The following is an 18600-nucleotide window of genomic DNA, read 5'->3' as shown; positions in this document are numbered from 1 at the left end:
TCCGGTCGAGTATATTAGAAATTAAAGACCCGTGTGAAATGGATATTGCTGAACAGAAGCTCATTTACCTGTCCCAGATTGAGACATTCCCTAGTGAGCTAAAACTACTAAGATCCGGTGAAGTTATCACGAGGAATAGTCGGATCGCCAAGTATTCGCCGTTCATTGGACCAGCTGGCATCCTTCGCTCGACTGGGCGCATCAGCCGCTTGGTTAATTCCGATTTCGATAGCAAGCATCCAATTATACTTGATGCACGTCACGCGGTTGTTCGGTTATTGGGTAAACACTTGCAGGTTAGGAATTTCCATCAAATCTTGGATTACATGCGTGCGGTGGTTAATTTGATATACGTTGTGTTAAATTTGCTATGGTTGCTGCGAAACATTGAAAATACTTGCGTTGCGTGCCGAAAACGCAAAGCGCAAACCGTAACTCATAATATAGCTGATCTCCCATTGAAAGGCTGGGTTACAAGCAACCTCCTTTCTTGTAACCCAGCCATTCTTGTAACCCAGTTCCTAGTTCTAATCCCGAGAAAAACGGAAAAGAGGTGGGGTTTTTTGTTCACCTGTCTTACCACTAGAGCGGTGCACATTGAAGTGGTCCCCTCGCTCGACACAAGCTCTTGGCTGATGGGCGTGGAGAGGTTTATAGCACGTCGCGGTACTCCGACTACCATCATGTTCGACAACGGCACGAACTTTGTTGGCGCTCAGAAAGAGCTCTATGCTTGCGTTGAGAGTTGGAACAAGCTCGCACCCGCTGTTTTTTTCAGAAAGGGATCAAGTGGAAATTCAATCCACCCAGCGCACCGCGCCATGATGGCTCCTGGGAGCGATTAGTTTGGAGTGTCAAGCGCATTTTTTATGACATCCTAGGCAACAGAAGAGTAACTGAGGAGGTTCTAAGAACCACGCTGTGCCAAGTTGAGCAATCACTTAACGCTAGACCGATAACAGCCGTTAGTACCAATCCGCTAGATCTAGAGGCGCTGACCCCGAATCATTTTATCGTTGGTCAACACGCAGCAAGTTTTCCTGTCGCAAAGTTTTGAAGAAAATTTCGACCATAAGAAGCGGTTTGCCAGAGCGCAATCATACGCTAACGGAATATGGACACGATGGATGCGGGAATACGTTCCTTTCCTCAATAGGATGGCAAAGTGGAACAACCAGTCAGACGTTAAGTTGAAAGCCGCCGACTTGGTTTGGGTCATCGAGCCTGACACTCTACGTGGACATTATCCACTCGCACGTATCCTAAGACTGCACTATGGCAAGGACGGATGCGCGAGATCCGCCGACATCAAGACCGTTACGAGCAAACTGACCCGCCCGACCGTAAAGCTCGCTTCCGTTCTTCCTTATTTAGGGGTGGAGGATGTTGCAGCGCAAATGTAAGCGAAGGTATAAATGCATGAGAGTATAAATGCGAGAGTATAAATGCATAAAATTGAACCAAAGTTCAAATGCATATAGGGACAGTAGCCGAGGGTATACAGGGTGCGTCCTGGCGGGTTCGGCGCCGGTTCGAATCCCGCCTAGGTCATTTCCTTTCTAGAACTCGAATATGCCCCGAACGTGATGGGACGCTCCGTAACCAGGTCCGAACATCCCCCCCTCTAAACCTATTGTAACCGTCTTTTCGCTCTAGTTTGGTTCAGCCTTGATTAAGGCTGACCTTTAAAAAGAGCAATTTGTTTCAAGGACAAATACTGGCCAGTTTAGCAGCTTGCTTTGAGTTATGCACTTTTATGGCGAAGGTTACCGATGATGAAGCATGTAAAAAATCGATATATTACAAACTTTCGAGAGCTGTTTTACCGAGAAAATGCTCGTTAATTCAATCTGTCTGAAATCTAATCTTTTTACAGTTCGTGGAGATTGACGCGCACAATTATCATATTTTTCATGGAATAAAATGAGCAAATACGTTATATAATTTAAGCCCTTGTTGTGAGTAAACTAAATTTAATTCATGAAGAAAGTTTTTTAAAAATCAATATCCTGTTTTTGTCTTTTGTCTCTCAAGACGATTTTTTCAATCATTTTGTTGGGCTGAATTAATTTTGGTTCTTTTCAGCTTTGGCCAGGTAGCATACGAATGCTCAACAAAACATTGAAATCGCATTCTTTTACAATTTTCTTCAAACGCAAGTTAGATCATATACAATCTATGTTCAGTCAGCATCCGATTTTCTTTTGGAAAATTTTAAAGACCATTAGCCAGTTTTTGAATAAATCTCCGTTTTGTTTCCCAAATATTTCGCAGTTTTCAAAAAGACGATTGACAAGGTTCAGAGAAAATATAATTCTACATTCTATCTCTTATCGCACTGTTTGTTTTCATAATTTACTTAATGTCAAGGTTGATAAATTTAAAAATTTTTTGCCTTCAAACAAACCTTTTCTCCAGAAATGTTTTTGAGAAATGTCATAAAAAAAATTGGCTCTGTTTAAAAAAATAGGATTCTATACAGACAAAATTAGCAAACGAAAACTCAAAACTGTTTGACCTGGCCTATAACAAGTGACCAATTCCACCAGTTCAAACTTAAATTCCACTTCCCCGTGCTCCTTAAATTGTCTATTTTTACAGCGGTTTAATCAGTTGTTATGGCTCAACGCGTAATGCTACGATGTGATGTATGAAGAAGGAATCTGTTCACATTTAAGCTTTTTAGTTTGTTTACCATACCAATTTTCCTTGCTTTATGAAAATGTTGCAGTAGTTGTTCAAAAGTGGGTGGAATGTGGAAAAGTTTTATTTTTATCAAAAGTGACTCGATTTAATTTGACTTCAATGAATTTCAACAATTTTGCACAGTTAAGAATCTCTTAAAAATTTATCTGAAGACTTTTTTGTCCTATTTTGTTTAAGCAAATTCCAGTTTTGAGCGATGCTGGGTATAACCATGAATTGATTCTTTTTCTCATCTGACCAGTTTGAGGCTACAAAGTACCGAAGCGTTGAAACATTCTCGTAGAAGCTTAACGACAGACAACTCGAAAATAATGCAATAATCTGAGCGTATCATTTTGTCGCTCCATGAAACAAACTATTTTAACAGAAATTGTCGTTTGTGTCCAGATACTTTAAGAGGTTGTTGTTTCAGTGCAATCAGTCAAGGATACTGATCTCGTTGATCTTGTAAATTATAACTTGATAATTCTTCACTATCCTGGCTAATCATTTCAATCAGAGGCGAGTTTACAATTCGCAACTAAAGGCAATAGAAGGGTCAAAAATAACGCTAAAAGGTTCAAAAAAAATAGGGAAAAATTAAGAAAAAAAGGATAGCCGCTTGATCATTGTCAAACAATAATCGCTAATGTAAGAGACAGAATTTTTTTAAATATTACTGATATGGACTGTTTTTGAATCCTCAACCTTGTTGATAAAGCAATGATCTCTTCGCACTGGCGCCCAGGTCGCTATACAATTGTCAAACAGTAACCATCAGTATAGTAATTAGAAAAGATTATTTTAAACAGCTACTGCTAAAACCAAAACCTTAGACATGTAGTGGAGTCGAACGCTTGTCCTGAGAAATTTTAGCCATCACAAAAGCAGATACCACAGAAGCAGTGTATTGAATCAGGGGCTGCATCAGTTTGTTGCCGAACGGTTTTGGAAGCATCGCAAACCTGGATCACCTTTTGGCCGTAAATTCTTGAAAGCATCTCGGATCAAGAAAAGCTATCTATGGCACACGATTAGTCTTTGCCTCTCTAGGCTAATATAAACCATGACATGACACCAGATCTAATAAACTAAATACAAACAAACAATTTACAATTTAAAAAAACAATGAAAAGTCAATTCTCAATACGGGCTTCACTAGTTTTTTTTACTCAAAACAAAAGTTCACTCTCATTGAAACTGATATAATCTGTTCATTCGATGCGCTGAAATTTTTTTCAACATCAAACTCTTTTATAGATTTTGCAGGTTTTAAACAAGGTTTCATGTCCTGGTCTATATGGCACTACCAAGACTGATCCGGATTGTCTGATTCATAATTTTTTTTCTTGATCTGAATTCCTTCCAAAATCTTACGGCCAACCTTGATCCAGTATTAGGTTGCTTCCAAAACCGTGCGGCAAAAACCCTATCAAGTCCCTCAGTGTACACACTACTCTGGCGCAGCCGGGCTCAATTTTTTTTGCTCAGCCAGGCGCACTTTTTTCTTCATTATATTAATTTTCTCATAAATTTATTTAACAATTTACCTATAGAAAATTCTGGTACACCACAATGCCCAGTTGTGCACCAGTTATTCACATCGCTTACATAAGTCTCATAAAGTTAACTAATAATTTATCTTACCTCAAGTCTCTCATTCAGATAATGGATAAATAAACAGTAACAAAGGTATATGAATTGAAAAAAGGTTGAAGTATCGATCAGTTTTAGAAGCCAAAGAAAACACCAAAGAAAAATAACTTAGAAAAGGATAATTGTTACTTTCTCGTGGCTAGTCTAAGTTAAGGTGTTAACCAACTTAATCTTACTTAGGGGTAGTGATTAAGTTCAAGGGTTGGAGAATAGTAAATCGATCCAGAAGGTTCAGGTATAGTTAGAACACAAGTAGTTCGTTAATTACTATTTTAAACTTACTAAGTTTGAGTGTTATCCTGGGTCAGGTAAGATGGGGGGTCAAGTGAAGAATGAATAAAGTTCTTCACTGTTTATCCCAATTAGAATGGTTTGCGTGATTGAAAAACTTCTATTAGTTTTGAGTCTTGAGAAAAGGTTAGATAGTGAATCGACGTTTGAGGTCGTTAGACACTTTGTTAATTGTGAGGGGGAGGACAAAATTGTTCTATTTGATCCAAGGATAAGCCTTGATGATCAGAATACAAAATTATTGAATTTAAACTTAATTCAGGTCATTAATTTAAAGATCCAAGGGAAGCCTTGATGATCTGTTAAGTTTTAAAAAGTTTAATTTAGGTAAAAGTAAAAATTAGGATAGGCCTTTAGAAATAATTTAAAGTTTAATTGATAGAAAAGTTTAGTTTTTGATGATGTTAGTGGTTTTATGATTTGCTGTTATGTTTTAGGTGATGAAGCAGAGATGAAGAGATGATTTATTTATTACTAACAATTTGTGTATTTACTAACTAATTTTTATTTTCTATTTTCAATAAACATTTTTTGTAGATATCTTTTTCAAATTTACTGCAGATTAAAGGAAACGACTAGGGATGTTTTTTATTAGTCGTTATTGTACAATAAAAAGTTTAGCGCCTGTAATTATCGGTGAAGATTTTTCTTTAAGGATATAGTATCCTTAAAGAAAAATCTTCACCGATAATTACAGGCGCTAAACTATGATTTTTCTTCAAGGATACTATGATTGCAAATGAAAATCTAAATTCATTGCTAATAAAACTCTAAATATAAAAGTTTGTGTTGGCTTTTACCGTTTGACCATGAAACTTATGGGTAAGTTCCGTTGTAGTCGTATATCGTTTCTTGTCCGAGGTCGTTTTCCAATATCGGTTAGTTCTCGTATTGTTCAGAATAATGGCTCTGATCTAGTGAGTCGTAGAGACATTTCAATCAAATTATTATCGTGTAAGATTTTTGGGAATGCTTGTCTAAAACTAATCTATTTTTGGTTAGTTCTAAGCTATCTTATTCCTTAAGGTCTTATTCGAGACTTATGGTCGCACCAGATGAGTTGGGATTGATGTCCAACTCATAGAGTAATTTCAGATAGGGTACACCGTCTGCTCGTCACGCTATCTTATTTTCGGCCGGATAGATTCGTGCAACTTCTTAGTATAATACCGATCTTAATCTTACGCTTATATCTCTTAGTCTTAATAGATCTAGAGTATACTGGTTTGTTACGATTCGGTCTCTTGGAAAAGGCAACTAAGTTGTAAGTTAAATTCAGAATGCTCTGGTGCTGAAATTACAAGTATTTTCAGCACTTACAAGTAAGTGGGTTGTTAGTTAGATGGAGTGTGATTGGTTAGTCTTTAATATTTTATAGGGATAAAATATCTAATTTATAACCAATAATAATATATAGTTTGGATCAGGTTCCACCCATCCGGGGTTTACCGAGTTTTTGTTCTTTTGACTTCTTTCTGTAATGGAGGATGTATGATGATCGTTTGTATTTTGCGAGCACTATTTCTATTCCGTCCTTGGAGAAATTAACTCCAGGAAGCTGGAATCGTCGAGGTTGTTTTGTCATTCAACGATGACTGAGACCGTCAGCAAAATCAATCTGTGTTCAAAATGGTTTGTTATGATCTTCTGTTCTTGATCGATGCGGAGAACTGTGTTTCGATCTGAATTGGGAATGGCGTGAAGCTCGAATTTGGAGGGAATGCCCTGTAACTCGGATTTGTACGTATACTTGAACATCGAGGTGGTCATTGGTCTGTTTCAATGAAGTCTTTTGCTCCGGAGTCAAGTCGTACTTCAAATCCTTCGAGTTGTGGTTGTGAGCGGCATATCGGTTGTGTTCAACCATTCTGTGGGTTATGTGTGATGAGGTCATCTTCGTGATTGTGTATGATCTATATTACTGCAATATATAATGTACATAAATAAATGATTAGTTAGTTTTTCTTTTTAGTTATGATTTTTTATTAGTTTTTATCGCAAAAGCTTTTTATTTTTAGTTCAGTTATTTTAAAAGAGTTACCCACACTTGAGTACCTCTGATCAAAAATAAGGAGTGTGTCGCAAAGCGTTTGTTCTAGTGTGGTGGGTTAGGCCGGCTATTAAGCTTGCTCAGGACGTCGTCCTCTTCTGGTGGGTTAGGCCAGGAGTGAGGGTATGATTTCATGCTGGTTTTTTTATGGGGTCCTGTTTTGTGTTAACCTTTTGTGTCGTGTTTGTTACTGGTTTTTTCCTTTTGTTGTTTTGGTTGTGTCCTCTTCTCAAAAATCAAATTGTTTAGTTTGGGTTGGTCTTTCGACTTTTGGTGTTTTATGCTTTCTTTTTTTGATTGCTATTTTTTGTAATTGAGATGTTAGAGTCATCATTACAATTTCTGTCATTTTTGTGTTTTTTTAATCATGATTGTTTAGTGAGTTTGCTTTTCGGACTAATGTTTCCATTCTTACTGCTAGTTGTTTGATTGTTTCATTTGGTAGTCTACGAATTTCATTGCATAAAACTCTTTCATGTTGTTTGTTCCTTTCTGAATCAAACGTTTTTGAATATTCTTGTGTAAATCTTTTCCAATTTGATTTTATTTCTAACGGTAAAACTGAAAACCATTTTGAGCTGCACCATCAAGTGTGGTTTGTATTAACGCTGTGCGTCTATGTATTCAATTTTGGTGAAGTGGTGTTTTTATGGGTTCAGGTCCTATGTTCAAATTTAAATTTGCTGTGACTGCATTTAAATAATCTTCTACAGAATATTCAGGATCTTTACCGGTGAATACCATCAATGGTTTGTTTGATGTTATTGATGATCCACCCATTAGGTATGGATTCATAGTCATTTGGAGTGATTCTGTGGCTTTTGGTTTTAATGAAAAACTTGTAAGTTGACTTTTTGTGATCTCATGTTGTTGTAAATAATATGGTAGTAGGATTTCATTTTGCATTTTTGTTGGTTGGTAAGATTGTTTACTTGCAGGGTTTTGTAATTGTATTGTTTGATAGGGTTGTGTACAAGTTGTGTTTGCGTTTGCAATGGTTGGTGAGATTGTGTACTAGCTAAGTTTTGTGGGTAAAAACTTGTATTTTGAGATGTTTGATTTGGTCGAGGTTGTTGTACACGGTATTCCTGTGTATATGGTGCAAAAATATCTGGTTGATAGTAGTCATCATCTGATGATGATAAATAGTTAGGTGCATAATAAGGTGTTTTATGTGTATTTTGGTTGTGTTGTTTAGTGTTTTTATTTTGTTGAAAACATGGATAATTTTCACTTTGGTCCTGTGAAATTCGTGGATAGTCATGAAATTTCATTGAAGTTGTTATTGGTTGTTGAAAATTTTGTCTTTGTGAAAATAACTGATTTTGAGAATTTGGACGAAAAGTTCTGGATGTTTGTGAACTATTTACATAGTTATAATTGTGTTCTGCAAAGTTGTTTCTAGTGAATGTTCTTTGTTTTTGTATTGGTTTCGTCATGGGTCTAAATGGTTGATAGTTCACATTTTGGTTTTTTGGGACAACGGTGGGTTTAACCGTAGATTGTAATGTTACCTGTGGTAAGGAAGGATTTGTATGTCTTGGTGAAATGCTTTGTTGTGTTGTTGTTTTTACTGTTGTAACTACTTCTTCATTTGCGAAATGTGATAGTGTTTGAATATCTTGTTGTGTGAGGTTCCTAGTTCCATTCAGATTCTCTTGTTGTATGAGAGTTGAGTTTAGATTATTATTTTCTGTTCTGTCGGGTAGAAATGAATTATACTTTAAAGGTGTTGCATCAGTTGTGAGTGGATATACCTTAATATAATCTTTGTCAATGGAAATTGTGCTAATTGCTTGACTTGAAATATTTGTTGGTATGTCGAAGAATAGTAGATGAGACCATTCAGGGTCCCAAACATAATCTGATTGTTCTGCTAATACAGTGTCATCAGCTGAATTTTGGAGTCTGAAATTTTTTCTTGCTTGTGAGATTAAATCAATATTATGTGTGAAATAATCAATGATAAACCATGCCAAGATTTTTTGTAAATCGTGTTTAACGTTTTGTGAAACGTCGTTACTAGTTAAATTTTCACGGATTGTAATTAAATATTCAGAAAATATTGCGATTTCATGTCTTACAGTTGTATGTTTTGATGTTTGAACTGGTGAAGTTCCGTGGGATTATGGATTTTCTAATATAGATAGATAGCTATAAATTATTCGAAATACTCCATTAGTAAATATTGAATTTGCTCTTTGTGAATTTACGTGTTGTAAACTTTTTATGATTTCTGTGAATACTTTTGAAAATTCTATATCTACGTCGTCTGTTTGAAGTAGATATCTACCATGAAATTTACTTGGCGTCTGTATTTTTATGGTATTAATTCCGTACTGCTGTGTTAGGTAACCAATTCCTTTGAGGTAGTGATCAATAATTTGTCTTTTGATTTTTACTTCTGGAAATTCTGCTGTGCATGGACTAACTCCTCTTTCAAATAAATTTGCAATAATATTTTGACAAAATTCTGTTGTCCTCTATCATCAGCGAGTGAAGTAATTAAAATGGGAAGATGGAGTTTTCATCTTTGCATTCTTCATTTTGACTCATTTTCGTGCTTTATTACTGTCAATTTGTAATTTTCAATGTGTTTTATTGGTTGATTCCAATTGTATAGACGTACTGGTTTGTTTTTGTATGTGTTTTTTATTCTGCGTTTTCCTTGTATCGATGATTGTGATGTGGTTTCTGAGTCAGAAAAATATAATGTATCATTAACTTGGTAGTTCTTTTTTACGGAGTCTTTTAATCTATAAAGTTCTTCTAAATGACTTGTTTCTGATTCGGAGAAAGCGTTTCCTTGTTTTGAAATTTTTTTTCGCGTAATATGTCTTTGTTTGCTTAAAATTTTTCGTTTGATTGTTTGTCGTTTTGTTCTAATATATCCTATTGACTGTATGTGTGGAGTGATTACGAGGTCATATTTTTCGTTGTTTATTTCACAGTTGTGTAATATGATTGTTTCTTTATTTCCTAAATTGTCTAGTGACATAAGGTTTAGGATGACGGATGCAATATTTGGATTAGTGATTTTTAATGCTTAAACTGTTAGTTCTTACAATTTTTTCGGGTTAGCCTAACTTGGGTCTTGTATTCAGGGTTGTAGAGAAAAGTATATATCGATTCCGGAGAACGATTGTTACTTTCTCGTGGCTAGTCTAAGTTAAGGTGTTAACTTATTTATCCTTACTTAGGGGTAGTGATTGTGTTCAAGGGTTGGAGAATAGTAAATCGATCCACAAGGTTCAGATATAATTAGAACACAAGTAGTTCGTTAGTTACTATTTTAAACTTAATAAGTTTAAGTGTTATCCTGGGTCAGGTAAGATGGGGGGTCAAGTGAAGAATGAATAAAGTTCTTCACTGTTTATCCTAATTAGAATGGTTTGTGTGATTGAAAAACTTCTATTAGTTTTGAGTCTTGAGAAAAGATTAGATAGTGAATCGACGTTTGAGGTTGTTAGACACTTTGTTAATTGTGAGGGGGAGGACAAAATTGTTCTAATTGATCCAAGGATAAGCCTTGATGATCAGAATATAAAATTAATGAACTTAAACTTAATTCAGGTCAACAATTTAAAGATCCAAGGGAAACATTGATGATCTGTTAAGTTTAAAAAAGCTTAATTTAGGTAAAAGTAAAAATTAGGATAAGCCTTTAGAAATAATTTAAAGTTTAATTGATAGAAAAGTTTAGTTTTTGATGATGATAGTGGTTTTATGATTTGCTGTTATGTTTTAGGTGATGAAGCAGAGATGAAGAGATGATTTATTTATTACTAACAATTTGTGTATTTACTAACCTACATTTTATTTTCTATATTCAATAAACATTTTTTGTAGATATCTTTTTCAAATTTACTCCAGATTAAAGGAAACGACTAGGTATGTTTTTTATCAGTCGTTATTGTACAATAAAAAGTTTAGCGCCTGTAATTATTGGTGAAGATTTTTCTTCAAGGATACTATGATTGCAAATGAAAATCTAATTTCATTGGTAATAAAACTCTAAATATAAAAGTTTGTGTTGGCTTTTGCCGTTTGACCATGAAACTTATGGGTAAGTTCCGTTGTAGTCGTATATCGTTTCTTGTCCGAGGTCGTTTTCCAATATCGGTTAGTTCTCGTATTGTTCAGAATAATGGCTCTGATCTAGTGAGTCGTAGAGACATTTCAATCAAATTATTATCGTGTAAGATTTTTGGGAATGTTTGTCTAAAACTAATCTATTTTTGGTTAGTTCTAAGCTATCTTATTCCTTAAGGTCTTATTCGAGACTTATGGTCGCACCAGATGAGTTGGGATTGATGTCCAACTCATAGAGTAATTTCAGATAGGGTACACCGTCTGCTCGTCACGCTATCTTTTTTTCGGCCGGATAGATTCGTGCAACTTCTTAGTATAATACCGATCTTAATCTTACGCTTATATCTCTTAGTCTTAATAGATCTAGAGTATACTGGTTTGTTACGAGTCGGTCTCTTGGAAAAGGCAACTAAGTTGTAAGTTAAATTCAGAATGCTCTGGTGCTAAAATTACAAGTATTTTCAGCACTTACAAGTAAGTGGGTTGTTAGTTAGATGGAGTGTGATTGGTTAGTCTTTAATATTTTATAGGGATAAAATATCTAATTTATAACCAATAATAATATATAGTTTGGATCAGGTTCCACCCATCCGGGGTTTACCGAGTTTTTGTTCTTTTGACTTCTTTCTGTAATGGAGGATGTATGATGATCGTTTGTATTTTGCGAGCACTATTTCTATTCCGTCCTTGGAGAAATTAACTCGAGGAAGCTGGAATCGTCGAGGTTGTTTTGTCATTCAACGATGACTGAGACCGTCAGCAAAATCAATCTGTGTTCAAAATGGTTTGTTATGATCTTCTGTTCTTGATCGATGCGGAGAACTGTGTTTCGATCTGAATTGGGAATGGCGTGAAGCTCGAATTTGGAGGGAATGCCCTGTAACTCGGATTTGTACGTATACTTGAACATCGAGGTGGTCATTGGTCTGTTTCAATGAAGTCTTTTGCTCCGGAGTCAAGTCGTACTTCAAATCCTTCGAGTTGTGGTTGTGAGCGGCATATCGGTTGTGTTCAACAATTCTGTGGGTTATGTGTGATGAGGTCATCTTCGTGATCGTATATGATCTATATTACTGCAATATATAATGTACATAAATAAATGATTAGTTAGTTTTTCTTTTTAGTTATGATTTTTTATTAGTTTTTATCGCAAAAGCTTTTTATTTTTAGTTCAGTTATTTTAAAAGAGTTACTCACACTTGAGTACCTCTGATCAAAAATAAGTAGTGTGTCGCAAAGCGTTTGTTCTAGTGTGGTGGGTTAGGCCGGCTATTAAGCTTGCTCAGGACGTCGTCCTCTTCTGGTGGGTTAGGCCAGGAGTGAGGGTATGATTTCATGCTGGTTTTTTTATGGGGTCCTGTTTTGTGTTAACCTTTTGTGTCGTGTTTGTTACTGGTTTTTTCCTTTTGTTGTTTTGGTTGTGTCCTCTTCTCAAAAATCAAATTGTTTAGTTTGGGTTGGTCTTTAGACTTTTGGTGTTTTATGCTTTCTTTTTTTGATTGCTATTTTTTGTAATTGAGATGTTAGAGTCATCATTACAATTTCTGTCATTTTTGTGTTTTTTTAATCATGATTGTTTAGTGAGTTTGCTTTTCGGACTAATGTTTCGATTCTTACTGCTAGTTGTTTGATTGTTTCATTTGGTAGTCTACGAATTTCATTGCATAAAACTCTTTCATGTTGTTTGTTCCTTTCTGAATCAAACGTTTTTGAATATTCTTGTGTAAATCTTTTCCAATTTGATTTTATTTCTAACGGTAAAACTGAAAACCATTTTGAGCTGCACCATCAAGTGTGGTTTGTATTAACGCTGTGCGTCTATGTATTCAATTTTGGTGAAGTGGTGTTTTTATGGGTTCAGGTCCTATGTTCAAATTTAAATTTGCTGTGACTGCATTTAAATAATCTTCTACAGAATATTCAGGATCTGTACCGGTGAATACCATCAATGGTTTGTTTGATGTTATTGATGATCCACCCATTAGGTATGGATTCATAGTCATTTGGAGTGATTCTGTGGCTTTTGGCTTTAATGAAAATCTTGTAAGTTGACTTTTTGTGATCTCATGTTGTTGTAAATAATATGGTAGTAGGATTTCATTTTGCATTTTTGTTGGTTGGTAAGATTGTTTACTTGCAGGGTTTTGTAATTGTATTGTTTGATAGGGTTGTGTACAAGTTGTGTTTGCGTTTGCAATGGTTGGTGAGATTGTGTACTAGCTAAGTTTTGTGGGTAAAAACTTGTATTTTGAGATGTTTGATTTGGTCGAGGTTGTTGTACACGGTATTCCTGTGTATATGGTGCAAAATTATCTGGTTGATAGTAGTCATCATCATCTGATGATAAATAGTTAGGTGCATAATAAGGTGTTTTATGTGTATTTTGGTTGTGTTGTTTAGTGTTTTTATTTTGTTGAAAACATGGATAATTTTCACTTTGGTCCTGTGAAATTCGTGGATAGTCATGAAATTTCATTGAAGTTGTTATTGGTTGTTGAAAATTTTGTCTTTGTGAAAATAACTGATTTTAAGAATTTGGACGAAAAGTTCTGGATGTTTGTGAACTATTTACATAGTTATAATTGTGTTCTGCAAAGTTGTTTCTAGTGAATGTTCTTTGTTTTTGTATTGGTTTCGTCATGGGTCTAAATGGTTGATAGTTCACATTTTGGTTTTTTGGGACAACGGTGGGTTTTACCGTAGATTGTAATGTTACCTGTGGTAAGGAAGGATTTGTATGTCTTGGTGAAATGCTTTGTTGTGTTGTTGTTTTTACTGTTGTAACTACTTCTTCAATTGCGAAATGTGATAGTGTTTGAATATCTTGTTGTGTGAGGTTCCTAGTTCCATTCAGATTCTCTTGTTGTATGAGAGTTGAGTTTAGATTATTATTTTCTGTTCTGTCGGGTAGAAATGAATTATACTTTAACGGTGTTGCATCAGTTGTGAGTGGATATACCTTAATATAATCTTTGTCAATGGAAGTTGTACTAATTGCTTGACTTGAAATATTTGTTGGTATGTCGAAGAATAGTAGATGAGACCATTCAGGGTCCCAAACATAATCTGATTGTTCTGCTAATACAGTGTCATCAGCTGAATTTTGGAGTCTGAAATTTTTTCTTGCTTGTGAGATTAAATCAATATTATGTGTGAAATAATCAATGATAAACCATGCCAAGATTTTTTGTAAATCGTGTTTAACGTTTTGTGAAACGTCGTTACTAGTTAAATTTTCACGGATTGTAATTAAATATTCAGAAAATATTGCGATTTCATGTCTTACAGTTGTATGTTTTGATGTTTGAACTGGTGAAGTTCCGTGGGATTATGGATTTTCTAATATAGATAGATAGCTATAAATTATTCGAAATACTCCATTAGTAAATATTGAATTTGCTCTTTGTGAATTTACGTGTTGTAAACTTTTTATGATTTCTGTGAATACTTTTGAAAATTCTATATCTACGTCGTCTGTTTGAAGTAGATATCTACCATGAAATTTACTTGGCGTCTGTATTTTTATGGTATTAATTCCGTACTGCTGTGTTAGGTAACCAATTCCTTTGAGGTAGTGATCAATAATTTGTCTTTTGATTTTTACTTCTGGAAATTCTGCTGTGCATGGACTAACTCCTCTTTCAAATAAATTTGCAATAATATTTTGACAAAATTCTGTTGTCCTCTATCATCAGCGAGTGAAGTAATTAAAAATGGGAAGATGGAGTTTTCATCTTTGCATTCTTCATTTTGACTCATTTTCGTGCTTTATTACTGTCAATTTGTAATTTTCAATGTGTTTTATTGGTTGATTCCAATTGTATAGACGTACTGGTTTGTTTTTGTATGTGTTTTTTATTCTGCGTTTTCCTTGTATCGATGATTGTGATGTGGTTTCTGAGTCAGAAAAATATAATGTATCATTAACTTGGTAGTTCTTTTTTACGGAGTCTTTTAATCTATAAAGTTCTTCTAAATGACTTGTTTCTGATTCGGAGAAAGCGTTTCCTTGTTTTGAAATTTTTTTTCGCGTAATATGTCTTTGTTTGCTTAAAATTTTTCGTTTGATTGTTTGTTGTTTTGTTCTAATATATCCTATTGACTGTATGTGTGGAGTGATTACGAGGTCATATTTTTCGTTGTTTATTTCACAGTTGTGTAATATGATTGTTTCTTTATTTCCTAAATTGTCTAGTGACATAAGGTTTAGGATGACGGATGCAATATTTGGATTAGTGATTTTTAATGCTTAAACTGTTAGTTCTTACAATTTTTTCGGGTTAGCCTAACTTGGGTCTTGTATTCAGGGTTGTAGAGAAAAGTATATATCGATTCCGGAGAACGATTGTTACTTTCTCGTGGCTAGTCTAAGTTAAGGTGTTAACTTATTTATCCTTACTTAGGGGTAGTGATTGCGTTCAAGGGTTGGATAATAGTAAATCGATCCACAAGGTTCAGGTATAATTAGAACACAAGTAGTTCGTTAGTTACTATTTTAAACTTACTAAGTTTAAGTGTTATCCTAGGTCAGGTAAGAAGGGGGGGGGTCAAGTGAAGAATGAATAAAGTTCTTCACTGTTTATCCTAATTAGAATGGTTTGTGTGATTGAAAAACTTCTATTAGTTTTGAGTCTTGAGAAAAGATTAGATAGTGAATCGACGTTTGAGGTTGTTAGACACTTTGTTAATTGTGAGGGGGAGGACAAAATTGTTCTATTTGATCCAAGGATAAGCCTTGATGATCAGAATATAAAATTAATGAACTTAAACTTAATTCAGGTCAACAATTTAAAGATCCAAGGGAAACATTGATGATCTGTTAAGTTTAAAAAAGCTTAATTTAGGTAAAAGTAAAAATTAGGATAGGCCTTTAGAAATAATTTAAAGTTTAATTGATAGAAAAGTTTAGTTTTTGATGATGATAGTGGTTTTATGATTTGCTGTTATGTTTTAGGTGATGAAGCAGAGATGAAGAGATGATTTATTTATTACTAACAATTTGTGTATTTACTAACCTACATTTTATTTTCTATATTCAATAAACATTTTTTGTAGATATCTTTTTCAAATTTACTCCAGATTAAAGGAAACGACTAGGGATGTTTTTTATCAGTCGTTATTGTACAATAAAAAGTTTAGCGCCTGTAATTATTGGTGAAGATTTTTCTTCAAGGATACTATGATTGCAAATGAAAATCTAATTTCATTGGTAATAAAACTCTAAATATAAAAGTTTGTGTTGGCTTTTGCCGTTTGACCATGAAACTTATGGGTAAGTTCCGTTGTAGTCGTATATCGTTTCTTGTCCGAGGTCGTTTTCCAATATCGGTTAGTTCTCGTATTGTTCAGAATAATGGCTCTGATCTAGTGAGTCGTAGAGACATTTCAATCAAATTATTATCGTGTAAGATTTTTGGGAATGTTTGTCTAAAACTAATCTATTTTTGGTTAGTTCTAAGCTATCTTATTCCTTAAGGTCTTATTCGAGACTTATGGTCGCACCAGATGAGTTGGGATTGATGTCCAACTCATAGAGTAATTTCAGATAGGGTACACCGTCTGCTCGTCACGCTATCTTATTTTCGGCCGGATAGATTCGTGCAACTTCTTAGTATAATACCGATCTTAATCTTACGCTTATATCTCTTAGTCTTAATAGATCTAGAGTATACTGGTTTAATACGAGTCGGTCTCTTGGAAAAGGCAACTAAATTGTAAGTTAAATTCAGAATGCTCTGGTGCTGAAATTACAAGTAATTTCAGCACTTGCAAGTAAGTGGGTTGTTAGTTAGATGGAGTGTGATTGGTTAGTCTTTAATATTTTATAGGGATAAAATATCTAATTTATAACCAACAATAACATATAGTTTGGATCAGGTTCCACCACAAATGACCGACCGATGGTCCATTCATGAAAATCACACCAGCATGAGAAAATAATTTAAGAGTCTTAATTTAAACAAATTTTTGACAAATATAGTTAAATTACTATAATAAGCGTTGTTAAGTTTTGCTGCAGGCTCTACAAATGTGCACTTTTTCAGAAGCTCCACAACAGAGATTAGGAAGGGAGGCAGAGAAAGGAATTTGAGCAGAGAAAAATAGACGCAATTTAACTTTCGATGATGAGAAAAACCAAAAAACGTAAATATGAGCTATCATGGTATTTAGAAAAGCATTTTCAACAAAAAAATATAAAAATTGGTAAAGGAAATTCTAACTTTAACTGATTGTTGAGTCGAGACCAATTGTTTCGACGAGATCAGAGATAAACTTTTTTAATCATGAAAAACATTCACTCGGTCGAAATTATTTTTCTTATTGTTATCATGGATCCAAATAAGTGTCGTATTAGAGATTTTGTAATAGGGATGAGAGTAAAAGTTTGTGACGGGGCAAAACTGAAAAATTAAAATTTTGATGACCCTATCTACGTTAGCGCATTAAAATTTTTTACCGTTTTTGGGCTTTTAAAATAAATTTGAACAAAAAAATATACGTTTTTTTCGGCGCGCGCGCTTTTCTAAACTAATATAGAATGAAGCAGAAACCTGTTTCAAAAATATTAGAGTCAATCGGATGAAAATTGATGTCATGGAATATTACGAGAGGGAAACCTTTGAGTGGCAAGAGACTGATTTCTTGAGGGGAGGGCAGCAACTCCGCCTCCTTCATAAATCCGCAACTGAAGCTAAACTTCTCTTAAGCTCTCATTGGATTTTTGGAGCGTTTTCCTTTAAATTTAGTGTATAATGAAATTGAAGACGATTTTCGATAATTTACAAGGTCCGGGATTTAAAAATTTTTGTTCTAAAATGATAGAGTCGAAAATCTTTGCGTACAATTGGAAAACGGAACTAATAAGGAGGCGGCTGCCCCCCACCCCAGTCGTCATCATGCTACTAGCACGAACTTGAAACTTTTGGGGCTAAATTTTTTCCTTTGTATCGTCTGTAATGTAATGTAGTTCCTGTGAATCGCTGTGGTTCTTTTATTAGGCCTTAACTTGAGTCAAATTCGCGCGATTCATTAGTCTAAGATGGAAACTTGGTCATATTTGTGCAACTTTTCTCTCAATAGCAATACATTGCTGATTTAAAATGTTCAGACAAAACGAAAGAAACTTGAAATTAGGAATGCGATTTTCTCCTATTGAGTTAACTTCAGACAAAACCTGATGAGACAAACGTATATAAAGCTTTAGCAGAACTGATATGCAAAATGGGGACCCAAAAATTTTGAATCTTACATCAAAATGAGCTTCTTATGCAGCCCAACAAAGTATAAAAAAGTATAATCTTCTAAGTTTAGCATAAAAAAATTTATTGTTCCAACTTTTCAAGAAAGTGAGAAAATTATGTGGTTAGGGTGGAGGGTGGTTTTTTATTGAGACCACTTCCAAAAGTCTAGTTTTGACTTGGTGTATTGATCCCTGGATCTCTGATACCCCCGACGTGTGCACACACCACACTCGACTCGTTTGATACTTTTTACCCGTGGTGAATCATCTTCCAAAATGAAATGCGGCATGCTCATTGGTCATATTAAAACCACGCACGACTTAAGCTTTGACACTTACAAGGCAATTGATATTAGTGTTTCCAAGCACGACTCAAGTTTTAACAATTAAACCAGACCAGTTAAAAGAAGGTCGAAAAATTTAGGGCTTTGCAGTCTAGTTATCGTTTAATACCCAAGCAAGACCAAATTTACAAAATAAATTACCCGTTTTTATTTGAAAACATTTTTACAACAGTTTGCTCTAATTATTAGGAATTATTTCCTTCTTTAACATTAATTAATTAAATAATAGGTTCCCTTTAACA

This window comes from Symsagittifera roscoffensis, chromosome 7, assembly GCF_963678635.1.
Source record: "Symsagittifera roscoffensis chromosome 7, txSymRosc1.1, whole genome shotgun sequence".
Lineage (NCBI taxonomy): Eukaryota > Metazoa > Xenacoelomorpha > Acoela > Convolutidae > Symsagittifera > Symsagittifera roscoffensis.
The sequence above is the reverse complement of the archived record's forward strand: the minus strand, read 5'-3'. Positions refer to the sequence as shown.